The following is a 13,582-nucleotide window of genomic DNA, read 5'->3' on the forward strand; positions in this document are numbered from 1 at the left end:
AGAAATGACAACTCATTAGGAACCTCCATTACAACTTGAGAAGTCAACCATGTATTGGGGCCAAAGATTTTCCTAGAAAGAAGGGGTTCCCCATTAGCATAAATGATGTGAAGAAGATCTAGACAATATTTTTTTAGATCTAGAGGGGATAGTTTCTTTTTGAAAGACACCACCATGAGTGAAAGTCAACACCAAGACCGTAGAAGTTACAAAGTGATACTTGTGATACTATTCATTTTTTGATATCACATCTTTATTGACATCCTTAAAAAAGACTATTCTTTGAGAAGTGAAATTCAAACTATGTATTTCAAAATTTATTGTGGAATTGATAGATATTTGAACTACTAAAAATATGATAAAATGGGGAATGGAGGTTCAAATAAAAAATTAATTGCTAATGAGAGGGCTATTACTTATGATATTTTGGATAAGTTGGGCATGCTACTAAATGATACACTGACTAATTGGCTAGTTCAAGAATTATTAAACTAGTTGAATTGGTTTAAATGAAAAATAAAATGCCAAGGAAGGTTTGGGTGATCAACTCATTATAAAGATTGTAGAGCTCATTAACTTAATTCAAAAGAAAAATAGAAGATAAATTATTGTAGAATTTTTTATCTGCTAAATGTCTTCATCTACATATGTGGTTTTCTAGTAAAATTTTGATGCTCTCTCTAGTATATTCAAAATATTTGATATGTAATTTAGAGAGAGAGAGAGAGAGAGAGAGAGAGAGAGAGAGAGAGAGAGAGAGAGAGAGAGAGAGAGAGAGAGAGAGAGAGAGAGAGAGAGAAGTTGAATTCTTTTTTGAAGTGAGTTACAATGTATTTGAAACCTACATACATTGTGGTTATTGATTTAATGATCTACACTTATTTTCACATTGTAATGTTTTATTGTATCTTTAATATAATTAGGCTTCTCACCTTTCACTTCAAAAATAATTCACTTAAATAGTTTAACTACCTCATCCTCCTTTCAAAAAAGTACATTTTACAATCTAGATTCTATTCTATAAATTGCATAATTATATTTTTGAGTATATTTAGATAACAAATTGAAAAATTACTATTTATGTCTTATTTTGGAAGATTTCTCCACTTTAAAAGTTAATAAATTTATATATTTATAACATATTGATACAAAAGTAAGTTATGAACTACGTGACCATGTGAGTTAATTTTATAGTAATATGATCAATTAAATAATTTTAATAAACTGATATTTAGGGAGAGTTCTCAAAATAATGTTATATTTCTATGATAAAATTAGGAAAAAATTGTCTTCTTTGTATTTCACCTTAGTTTTTCTCATTTAGAGTGAATAATAATTATTTTGAGAGTAATTTTTAACTAATAGTACTGATTTGGTTTTTCATATTTTAAAAAATTCAACACAACTATCTCTAGGAGGCATCGTCGTAGCCTTATTTTCTACAGTATTGGAACCATTCACTCAACAACATTTGATTTCTAATGGGCTCATTAGGAACCATATAACATTAGTAGTACCACTAGAGCCCATTGAAAAAATGACTATCTTAAAATTTTATTTTTAGAAGTTATCTTTATTTATTTCATGAACCAATTTGTTACTTCTCACCCCTTTTGGTCTCCCATTTACTTTATTAAATCTTTATTTTAAACTATTTTTAAAATGTTATACTTGATATTTGATCTAAATATTTTGAAAATATTAAACATTCTAATTATTTCATATACAACTATTTTGAATTTTATAGACCTATAATAGTGGTTTTATGCTTATTCTCTCTCATGTCAATTTAACATTCAATAACTAATTTTACTGGTGGTTTTTGTTGATGTTTAGTATTTCGGTATGATGTTTGTCAAAAGTATTGAATGATTTGTCTTCGATAATTATTAGTCCCATGTCTTAGATGTAGAAAACTAATGTTTTCATTGGGCCATTTTATATTAATTTCTACCTTAAGTGTCTCGTATATCCCAATTATTTTGATTTATACTATAGTCTTTACAAAATTTCCTACTAACTATGATTTTTAGAATGAATTCATTGCTTTTCTATTGGTTCTAGTAATTTTTTCTAGTAACCATTTTAAATTTTTCTTTAAGAAATTAAAAATTATATTCTAAACTTGCCACTTGTTTTATCTCCACTTTAATATATTATTTATATGTGTTATAAGGAAGCTCCCACGGTAATTCTAAAGCACTTCACCTATCCTGTTTTTTGTTCTAAACTTTGTAGGAATGCTAAAATTATCTTCTTGCTCCTTTATTGAAATATGTTTGAAATAAGTTTTGGTTATATTGTCCTTATTATTCTGGCTAACATTTTTCATTGAATCTCTATGTATGAATTGGGAACTAGAGTTAACTGAATAATAGTTGCATCATCTTTAGGAGTACGGATGGTTTGAAAAATATAGTTAGGTATGAATGATTTATTATTTGTATTTTCTATTACTAAGAAAGGAACTAAAAGTGCCATGTTTTCTTTGTTCTAATTGTAAATTCTCATATTTCCTTACTTTTTCGAGCCAAACATTTTGAGAACAAACATTTTTTGTGGTTGTCTTTTCCTTTGTGTACTCAGTCTGAGTATGTGTGGTTGCATGTAGAGATATTTTCACTTCATGAAAATCATTCTAATTTATTTTTATGTTTCTATTAATATCTTTTTGCTGTGTTTATTTAATGATTATTTTCATAGATGGTGTATATTTAAAATTCTAGTTTCAAATGGTAATGGCTTCCTAGGAAAGGAAATTGTTTTAATGTTGAAATCGATGAATTCTATTATCAACAAAACAATAATTATTGATCAAGGGTAAAGAAATTTAAAATGTATGATAGATTATATGCTCATTTGTCTATTCATGACTAAAAGTGTGCATAGAAGAAAAGGAATCAATTAAAACAAGAATGGATGGCTTTAAATCCATCTAAAAGGATTGATGTTAGTATGTCATTGTTAGAAACAATAGTCCACCAAGATAAGTGAGAGGATGGGGGGAGTGGGTGGTTGAATCAGTTTGACCATTCAATGAAAGTAAACAACAACCATAATAAGATGCACATAGACAATTACACCAAATATGTTAACTAGGGAAACCCTTGATTAGAAGGAAAACCTTGGTGGGAATGATGCCCACAAGATGATATACTGATATATAAGTTCCTTCTTAGAGGATGGATCCTATTAGGAGTTTTTTTTACAACATTCAGTACAAATGAGTCCCTATTAGGAGATATTGAATCCTTGTTAGGAGATTCCAACCCTATTAGCAATTGTGCCAACCCTGTTAGGAGTTGTAGTACAATGTATGCAAGAAGAGCCCACTACCCAAAAATGCAATTTCAACTACAAGAAGATCTCACCGGTCAAAAATGTAATTGTTGATCTTAGAATGGTTTTGACAATTGAGTGTCAACACACTTAACCAATTTTCACATAGAAGCCAAGTACACTATATATGCTGAGCTACAGTATATGCCGAGCTAGAATTCCAATAGGTGTTGAGTGAACCCTATGAGCTAAGTGATATATAGGTATTGAGTCATAGTTGATGCCGAGAAAGCCAAAATACCACATGTGTTGAGCAAGCCAAAATGCTATAGGTGCCAAGCAAGCTAAGCAAACTAAAATCATATATGTGCCAAGCACTAGTAATCCAGTATGTATCGAGTAACACAAAATCAAAATATGATTCCATGCCTTCACAACCTCATATGTAAACCATTTTTAGATGAATCATGAAGGGATTAAAAGACAAATTCAAATCTTGTATATTTATTAGGCAATCAGCATGCAGCCAGTAAGAAAAATGGAGAAGGCACATAACCAATAAGAAAAGTGCAAGGAATGAGTGAGAAATAAAGATTTAATATGGATCATAGATTCATACGTAACCCTAAGTCTTTGAAATATTTAAAAGGAGGATGAAACCCCAATTAATGCATGGAAGAGAGTAGTGTATGGGTAAACTATAGTGAAATTTAGAGGGGAGTATGAAAGACTTAGAGGATCAGAGAATCATTCCAATATTTAGTTGATTAGAATAGAGCAAGGGCATAAAATAGATATTAGATCTCATAGTATCAAGATTAGATAGAGCATATCAAGTGCCTAAATTCAAAAATCAATGATTGTAAGCTATTAGATTTATTTATCTAATGCTCTCTAGAAATTGAATTAGAAAGAAAATCCTATGTTGATAGGTTAGCTTAATAGCTAGGTTGTAGATCCTTTGAAAAGGTGATAAAATCCTTTAATAGGGTGACACTTCATGTAAATTGTTTATAAATCCTTTTGATAGGCCACTATAGATATAGTGTAAAGCCTTTAATAGGGCAGACCATCAGAAGTGTTCAAACATTATTGCTGCATTAATTTTGTGGATATCATCCCCACCCTAGTTTTACCTTCTCATTTTGGAGGTTTCTAGATTACCAAATTTGGTGTTATGTGTTGTGATGCATATGTTTACTTTGTGGTTGTTTTATGTGTTTACATTCATGAATTTTATTTTCAATTAAAATTTTTTAAGGTTAAACTGTTATACTTCTGATTCACCCCCCCTCTTAGAAGTATTCTTCCCATTTGATTATTCCAACAATTGGTATTAGAGCAAAGTTCTCACAAGGAGAAGCCTAATAGCTTAGAGAAAAATATCTAAAGATAGAAGTCTTCAAACTTTGGAAGACCATAGAGAATTAGGTGATTGATGTGTATCTCACTCTACACAACTTAGAGGAAGTTAGAGAAGAATTGAGAAAATCCTTGGCAAGAAGGAAGGATATAGCCATAGCTGAAAATGACACACACTACAAGGAGATTGATACCACAAAAGTGTTTTCCAATGGAGATTCTAAAGAGTTTGATGCAGTAATAGTAGAATTAATGGAGAAGAATAGAACTCAAGCAGAAGAAATTAGAATACTTAAGCTTGAACAAGAATCACAAGTCATAATGCTTTGTGAGGTAACTGAATAGAAGAAGAGAGCCATTGAAGACAAGGTCATGATAGAAGATGACAAGAGAAATCTTACCAATAAATTGGAGGAAAAGACAATTGAGTTTGAAAGAATCTCAAATATGGAGCTAGATACCCTTAGCCAAATGATGAATGCTCATCATGTGCTAAATGTCAAAGACATTGAGATCTCCACTTTGAGGATTTAGAATGAACAACTACAAAATGACCTAAAAAGAGAGAAGGAATTTGCAGAAGGTTTCAACAAACCCAATGAGGCCATCAAGTACTTTGAGTAGCTATTGAAATCACCAAGGGCCAGTAATGATACTTCAAGACTTGGTTACACCAACACTGAACAAGGAGAATCATCCAAGACTACAAAAGAAAGGAGTAACAAACGTAAGAAAACTAAACCTACTTGTCATTTATCTACTAAAAAAGGACATACTTCCAGTGTATGTAGGAGCAAGAATGCCTGTCAGCATGATAAGGCTAAGAATGCAAGCTATTGTCGTAAGTACAAGAAGCAAGGACATCAAGCACATGAATGTAGGACTAGATCTATCAGAACACCAATGTTTGAAGGTCACTGCTACAATTGCAAGAAGTATGGACATAGAGCATTTTAGTACAGATCAAAGCCTATGTGGAAATTAAATCAGGCAACAAGAGAAGGTAACCATGGTCATCACTACAATTGGGACTATAACACCAGGTATAACTGTCATTATTGTAAAAAATATGGACACATTCCTAAAAATTGCATAAGGACACATTTCAGAGGGAACTACAATAGATGGTTGAGCCAAACCACATGTTTTAGTTGCTTGAAGGCTAGTCATATCAGTTAGAATTACCCAACAAAGTCAAAAGCACCCAAGTCAAAAATAAACAAAGGAAAAGAGAAGGTAGATGTTGAACACATCAAAGGACAAATGAACAAGAAATGGAAGAAGAAAGATGAATGTACCTCATCGAATGAAGGGATCACTTCACCCAAGAGGTCAAGTGGTCACACCTCATCCAACTAAGCATGAATAGGTCTATGGGACTGATATACATAGTTATATCATGCATCGGTCCCAAGAAAAACAAGCACTGCAAAGAAAAAAACAACATGAATCAAGATCCAAATTTGAAACTTGAAGTTTCTGCAAGTGTTGTTGAGCTATCCTCAGATGTTGAGTAAATGTTAGTATATGCTGAGTTTCCAATGGAAGCCAAGTGATGGAAATCTAGTTGAACCCAAGTGAAGGAAATCCAATAGAAGCTAAGTTATGTTGAAAAATTCAAGAGCCAAATATATAGCTATATGCACTAAGCATTTAATGCTATGTTTTGAATAGTATAAGGTCAAATTTTTGATCATTTTTCATCATTCAAATGTAGAGCAAGAATGAGAAGACCTCATAAGTGATTGATGAACAACATTGAAGCTTTTTGCATGGATTTTAACAAAGATCAAGCATATATTTCATCGATCTAAAGTATTCTTTAGGTTTCGAGTTGCGCAATCATAAAGTTTTATATCTTTTGAAACCCTAAATTTGCAAAATGTTCTAAAAACCCTAAGGAAAAGGAAGGTTTCAAGATTCAGTTAGTTAGCAATGAGGTCAAACAACTAGATTTTAGGCCCATTCCATAAGTTGCTTATAAAAATGACCCTACTGGTGCATTCTCCATGACTCCACCCAAAGTCGTAATGGTGCAAGATGTTAGGAAATGTTACAATTGTAAGAAAGGAGAAATAAGAGACTTGGAGATTTTTCAAGCATATGATAAACTATGTGAAAATTGAGTGCTTAAGGAAGAATTTCAAATAGTTGAGAAGAAGGGCTTAATCCATGCCCTAGTTTTCCCCACAAATTTTAAAATTGAATGGATAAGAATTTTTCTAAGCAGAATACACAATGGTTGCTTATGGTTGGAAGGAGGACCTATCAAAATAAAAAAGAGGATATTGTATAGGGTTATAGGATTTCCAACCCTAGATTGGCACAAGAACCTATGAAGTGATTCAAAGGAATCTATTGAAAAGAACACTTGGGCTAAATGAAACAAGAGGGGCATGGACATTGATACAATCAAAGATCCCCTTCTAGATTTTGTAGTCAGAGTGATATCTCACAAGTTCTATCAATCAAGCAGATTGAATAGTGTACCATGTATTGTTGTCGATGTGGAATATAAAGTTTTCAAGAAAGATCATACATATGATCTAGCAGAACTGTTGTTGCCACAAATCATGGAGAATCTAGGAGCAATCAGAAGATCTAAGGGTGCTTAATGTAAGTTTGGATCAGTTCTAATTTGTATATTCTTCTATGTTTTGGAATAATTTCCCTCAATTGGTAAGGTGATCTAAAAATTAGACAAGTTAGCCATTACACAAATCAATGAGTACATTGAGAAAATGGGTGACAACTTTGAGGCTTAAATGATAAGTTATTTTGAGGATTTCAAGGAATCCATGAAAGAAAGACTGAGGATACTAGTTTCCCTAGTGGGACAACACATCAATGATTTCTATTTCCTATTTGACATTGATTATACTTACATCCAAGCAGTAGTTCCAAGGCTTAGATGGCTAAGACCATTAGGTTGTGAGCTAGATGTTAATGAAGCTTCAATAATAATCACAACATTTCTTGTAGAGGAAGTTGATAAGACTTCCAAACCCTTTGGTACATATGATGTTGTGAAATAAAAAGTGGAAATGGAGCTCAAGATAGCCTCTATAATGAAGAGGAAGGATAAGTTAGTGAGGAAAATAAATAAGAAATTCGGTGAAGGAATTGCGGGGGCAGTTGAGGAAGAAGAAGAAGAAGACGAGAGTGAAGAAAATGAATAGGGGCAAGGCCCATTGGAAATAACTCAAGGCTTAGGTGAGGATAAAGAAAAGGAAAAAGGTGCAAAGGAAGAAGAAGCTGAGGAAGCACCAACTCAAGTTGAGCCTAAGAAAAGAAAAGCTAAAACTTAGCCTACAGCCCAGCCCAAAGCCAAGAAGGTTGCCAAGACAACCCAAGCCAAGCCAACACTATTGAAAAGAGCCACTATAAGGGCCTCAATTCAGAAGGCAAAGGGGCAAGTGAAAGAGAAGAAGAAGGCTACTAAGGAGACTGGTCAAGTGCAAAAGAAACCAAGAAGAAAATATGTTGTACAACCAGAATTTGAGGATGAGGAAAGAATAGAATTAGAGGACATCAACCAGTTTAGAGTGGTAAGTCATCCTCCCAAGTTGCATATTGATAAAGTTTGTGAAAATGTTAAGAATGCAGACTTCTCTGATTTGAAAAGTATTGATTTCAATAAATTAAGTAGAGAAGATCAGAATAAGGTAGAGGAATCAGTATATGCCATGATGGAAAAATTCAAGAATACTCCTCTTGAATTAGATAACACTATGCCCAAGGATTTATATGAAATTATTGAAAATAAGTGGCATTATTGCTTGAAGATGGAAAAAGAAATAAGAGAATCCACATGGGCACAAGTGATACTAGAATTGACTAGATGTCAAATTGCTAGGGCTAACAAGAAACATGGTGGAAAGTTTGCACCAAAGTATAGAGCCTTTAGCAGTTTACAAAATAAAATTGAAGAAGTTGTCAATAAGTCCACAAGATTGTGGAAGTCAATATATAACTTGTCAAATGACAAGAATGGAGAAGAAGAGGAGAATGTAGAAGAAGAGGAGAATGCCAAGAAACCAACCTTCCTGCAAGAAAGAGGGCTCCACCACTAGTGCTCTTTCTATCGTCCATAGTGCTTGCCCAATTAGCATCAATATAGGTACATAAAGTGAAATCATTAGATCTATCATAACACAATTTTAACTCTAATGTTCCTTTCAATTATCCAAATATCCTTTTGAATACTAGATAATGTGCTTCTATAGGATTATCTTGAAATATTTCAACAATGCCAACTGCATTTTCTATATCTATCCTTGTCTGAGTTAGACATTGCAATCCTCCAATCATAAATTTGTACTTCTTCTGCTCAATAGTAGGTGTCTCATCCTTTCAACATAACTTGTTTCTAGTTATCATAGGTGTTCCAATGGGTTTAGATGTTTCCAAACTGAACCTTTTCAGTAAATCCTTCAAGTACTTAGTTTGGGAAATAAAGATTCCTTCTTTATTCTATACAATCTACAATCTTAGATAATATTTCATTTCTCCTATCATACTCATCTCAAAATTATTCTTCATCACTTTTTCAAATTTCTCAATTTCCTCATAATTTCCTCCAAATATGATATCATCAACAAATATTACAAAAATTATCAAACCATCATCAATTTCATTCCAGTATAGATTACTATCTACCATGCCTTTTCTATAACTAGGTTTTGTCAAATGTTTGTCCAACCTTACATACTAGGTTTTGGGTGCTTGCTTTAAGCCATACAATGTTTTCTTTAGCTTACATACTATGTCCTTGTCATCTTTCAAAGGAAAACCTTAAAGATTCTCAATGTACACTTCTTCTTCAAATTCTCCATTCAGGATGCTAAGATGACATCCATCTAATACACTTTGAATTTCATTTGTGCTGCATAGGCTAAGAATAATCATATTGCATCTATTCTAGCCACTAGAGCATAGGTCTCATCATAGACTATTCTTTCTGAGTAAACTTTACATACCAATCTTTCATTTTTCCTTACAACTTCATCTTGCTTATTCATCTTGTTCCTAAATACCCATTTAGTTCCTTCCACATTCTTGTCTACTAGTCTGGGGACTGATTCCCATGCCTCAATCTTTACTATTTTCTCTATTTCCTCTTTCACAACATGTTTACAATAGTCATTTTTACATGCTTCATCTGCATTCTACTTGAGATACCAAACATAGTTATTCATTGACTTTTCTTCTTGTCATCACACATTTATCTTTTCTTCTAATGATCTATTCAGATGGGTGATTCTTTATCATATTCTTTCCCAAAGTAGGAGTTTCTATCTCAACTCTTGGCTCTACTAAAGGTTTTGAGCTTTGTTCCTATATTGGTTCTCTTGTATTCTATAAATCATTGTTGGTCTCAAGAAATACTTCATAATTCCTTGGTTTAGTAACAACATCATCATCTGAATTGTAATAAACTATTCTCTCTTGTATCCTGAATTTCTCATCAATTCTTACATTTGCACTTTTCATAATAGTCTTAGTTCTCAAATTATAACATTTATAAGCCTTTATTTTTAATGAATAACCAAGAAATGTACCTTCATCACTTCTAGCATCAGGCTTACCAATATCATCATCTCTTTTGATATAACACTTACTCCCAAAAATTCTAAAATACTTAACTATAGGTGAGTGACCAAACCATAGTTCATAAGGGGTATTATTTGTGTCTTTCCTGACTTGCACTCTATTCATAGTGTAGACTACTATATTCACAACTTCTCTCCAAAATATCTTGGATAAATCATTCTCTGCTAACATAGCTCTTGTTGCTTCTATAAATAACATGCTCCTTCTCTCTACAATGCCATTCTATTCAGGGGTTCTTAGAGCTAATAACTATCTTTTGATTCCATTTTCTTCATAAAACATGTTAAAATCATTTGAAATAAATTCTTATCCTCTATCTAATCTTAAACATTTAATCTTCATACCAAATTCATTCTCCACTATATTTTTGAATATCTTGAATTATCAAATGCCTTAGACTTGTCTTTCAAAAATGCAACCCACATCATTCTATAAAAATATTCAACTAGAATCATAAAATACCTTTCTTCATAGAATCCTTCAGTCTATTGGAAATATAAGAGGAGTAGCTCAGAAGGGAGGGGTGAATCAGTTACTACTAAAATAAATCCTAGATCCCTTAGATGTCACTACAAAATAAAGTTTGAAAACTGAATACTATTGATGCTCGATAAACACACATAAAATGTTGTAACTCGGTAAGTATAGATTATGCAAATCTTTAAATGTTATCTATGATTACCATTACTTTAACTTAGTTTCAAACACAAAATAAAAATAGAATGAGCACATTTGACACTATAATTTAACATGAAAACCCAATTTTGAGAAAAACCATCAATTGCAGCTAGTTACTATTCTCACTCTTCTAAAGTGAGCCTTCTTAGAAGCCAACCCTATTAAATATTAAAAAAATACTGTTGGGTGTGACACTATTAAAGGATTTAATCACCTCATTAGGAGTGGCCTTGTTAGAGGTCTTAAGACAATTCAATAGAACTAATACCTTTTTAGAGGATTTACAAATAGCTATTAAGCCAACTCTGTTAAGAGATCTAGTTCACTACAACAATGGTTAGAGAGTAACAATTAGATGACCTAATTTAAATGTAACTACTTTGCTAATTACAAATTTCTATTCTACCTTGTGTATATGAGCAATGTTAGTATGCTAGTAGAAACCAAATTTAAATAAAGCTTCTACAAACTAAACAAAATTCATAAACTTCAAGATAGACTAAGATGAACTCTCAATTGAGAATATGAGCCATTAATGGACTCTCTCAATGAGAAGCTCTCTTGTTGAGTGGCTTTGTCTAAATAGATAGGATGTATGCTCAAGCTTATGCTTCAAAAAGGGCTTCAAATGGAGTTGGAATTTGGGTGTGAGCATATGGTTTTGATGTAAAATGGCTTCTTAAAATGGCATTATGAATTTACTTCATGGATTATGTTATTTTTCAAAGGGGAAGGATCCAATTTATAGGCAAGAGGCTTGAAGGATTGAGGGCTAAGATGCAAGGATGGGAAAAAGCTCATGGAGGGCTCAGATTGCATTAGAGGAGAGCACATGGATTGTGCTTCCTTATAGCCAATCAAAGAGTGACACATGTCACAGGGTGAGAGGATTGAGGAAAGGGGAAGGATGAGTCAACAAAGGAGGCTCAAGGGATAAAATCTTCATAAAGACCCTCATAATGGCTTGTAAGAGAAATAAAAGGGCTTGGAAGAGTCATTTATGGCCTAGTGGGCTTCATAAAGTTTTATGGTTGAGATATTTTGAGGGAGATGAGAGCAATTTCGACTTGGGCTTGATTAGGAGGGTTTTAAGCTTGCTTAGGCTTGTGCAAATTATTAGAGGATGGATTAAGATGGTTTGGGATTAGCTTAAAGGGATAGGCAAGTGGATGGTATTTAATGAGGGTGGGTGAAGGAGGAGATATTTTTTAACTTTGGCTTGGGTTAGTAAGTCTTAACCCATGTTTAGAGAATGTGACAAAGTTAGGAGGAGACTAAGATTAGGTTTAAAGACATCTTCTAGAAGAGTCTAGACTTTAGATGAGGATAAAGACTTTCTAGAATAGTCTAGAATTTTCTAGGATGAGGATGAAGACTTTCTAGAAGAGTCTAGAACTTCTTAGGATGAGGATAAATTAGAGTTTTAGGAAATAAATAAAGTTTTATTTATTTCAAGGGTTTGGGTTGAGGAGATATTTATTAAAAAATTTTAATAAACATGAGGATTAATATTTAATCTTAATTAAATATTTTGAGTTGGGATTAGGGGTAGGAAATGATGGGATTAGCCTTTAATCAAAATTAAAGAAGGATTAGAAGATTTTGGAGGAGGTTAGTGGTCTTAAGGAAATTGGCCAAGTTTTGGGCAAAAAATAAATTTTTTATTTATTTTCTATTTTTTGGTCAATTTATTAATTAAATAATTAATAAATAAGGAAATAATGTTTAAATAAGATTTAAACATTTTTGGGAGGGGTTCCTTAATTAAATATTTTTAATTAAGATAAAGGGATTTAATGGCATAAAAATAAATTAATTAATTAATAAATGATGATGTCATCAGAAATTTTTCAGAAAATAAAAATACTTTATTTTCTAAAGATTTTTAGGTGTCTACACCTTGTACTTGATCCTTCCTGATTGAATATAGCTTTTCTACTCCACAAGGATATTCTTCTTATCCTTCAAATTTTCTTGCTTTCTTCATTATTAAATCTTCAATACATTCATCACATCCTCCCACTCACACTTTTATAGTCTTGAATCCATATCTTTGCCTTATATCATTCATATTTTCAAGTTGGCTCATATGCAACTTAGAATAACTAATATTCATCATCACAATTGGCTAGAACCAATAGATAGATCAATTAACCTTAATATGCCAAAAAAAGAAAATCCTTCATTAGCCAACCCAGCTTAGTAGATACTAACACAGAAATGATTTCCTGCATCAACAAAAAGAAGCTTGGTTAACACTACAAACTTGCAAAGATCCTTGGGCAACTGAGTGAGCTCAGTTAACACTAGTTCCATCCAACTTTTCTTCATTAAACAAGTGAGCTCGGTTAACACCCATCTTCTATAGACATTCCTTCAATGTCTGAGTGCACTTGGTAGACAGTACCTTCCATGCTAGGATAACATAGGAATGCTTTGTTGACATAAAAAATTATCTTCACTGCCTGAGTGAGCTCAGCATATACTGACCGATAATGATATGAAATTCATGTAACATCAAAGACAACAGAAAATTAATCAATTATATCCAAAAATCTCCCTCTTTAGCATTGATGGAAACACATCATGTCATAACATAATGAAATTTTGGAATAGGAATAAAGTAGGGAACATATCCTTACTTTTACTC

Source organism: Cupressus sempervirens, chromosome 8 (genome assembly GCF_028749045.1).
Source record: "Cupressus sempervirens isolate cs-2001-9-10 chromosome 8, ASM2874904v1, whole genome shotgun sequence".
In the NCBI taxonomy this organism is placed as follows: Eukaryota; Viridiplantae; Streptophyta; class Pinopsida; order Cupressales; family Cupressaceae; genus Cupressus; species Cupressus sempervirens.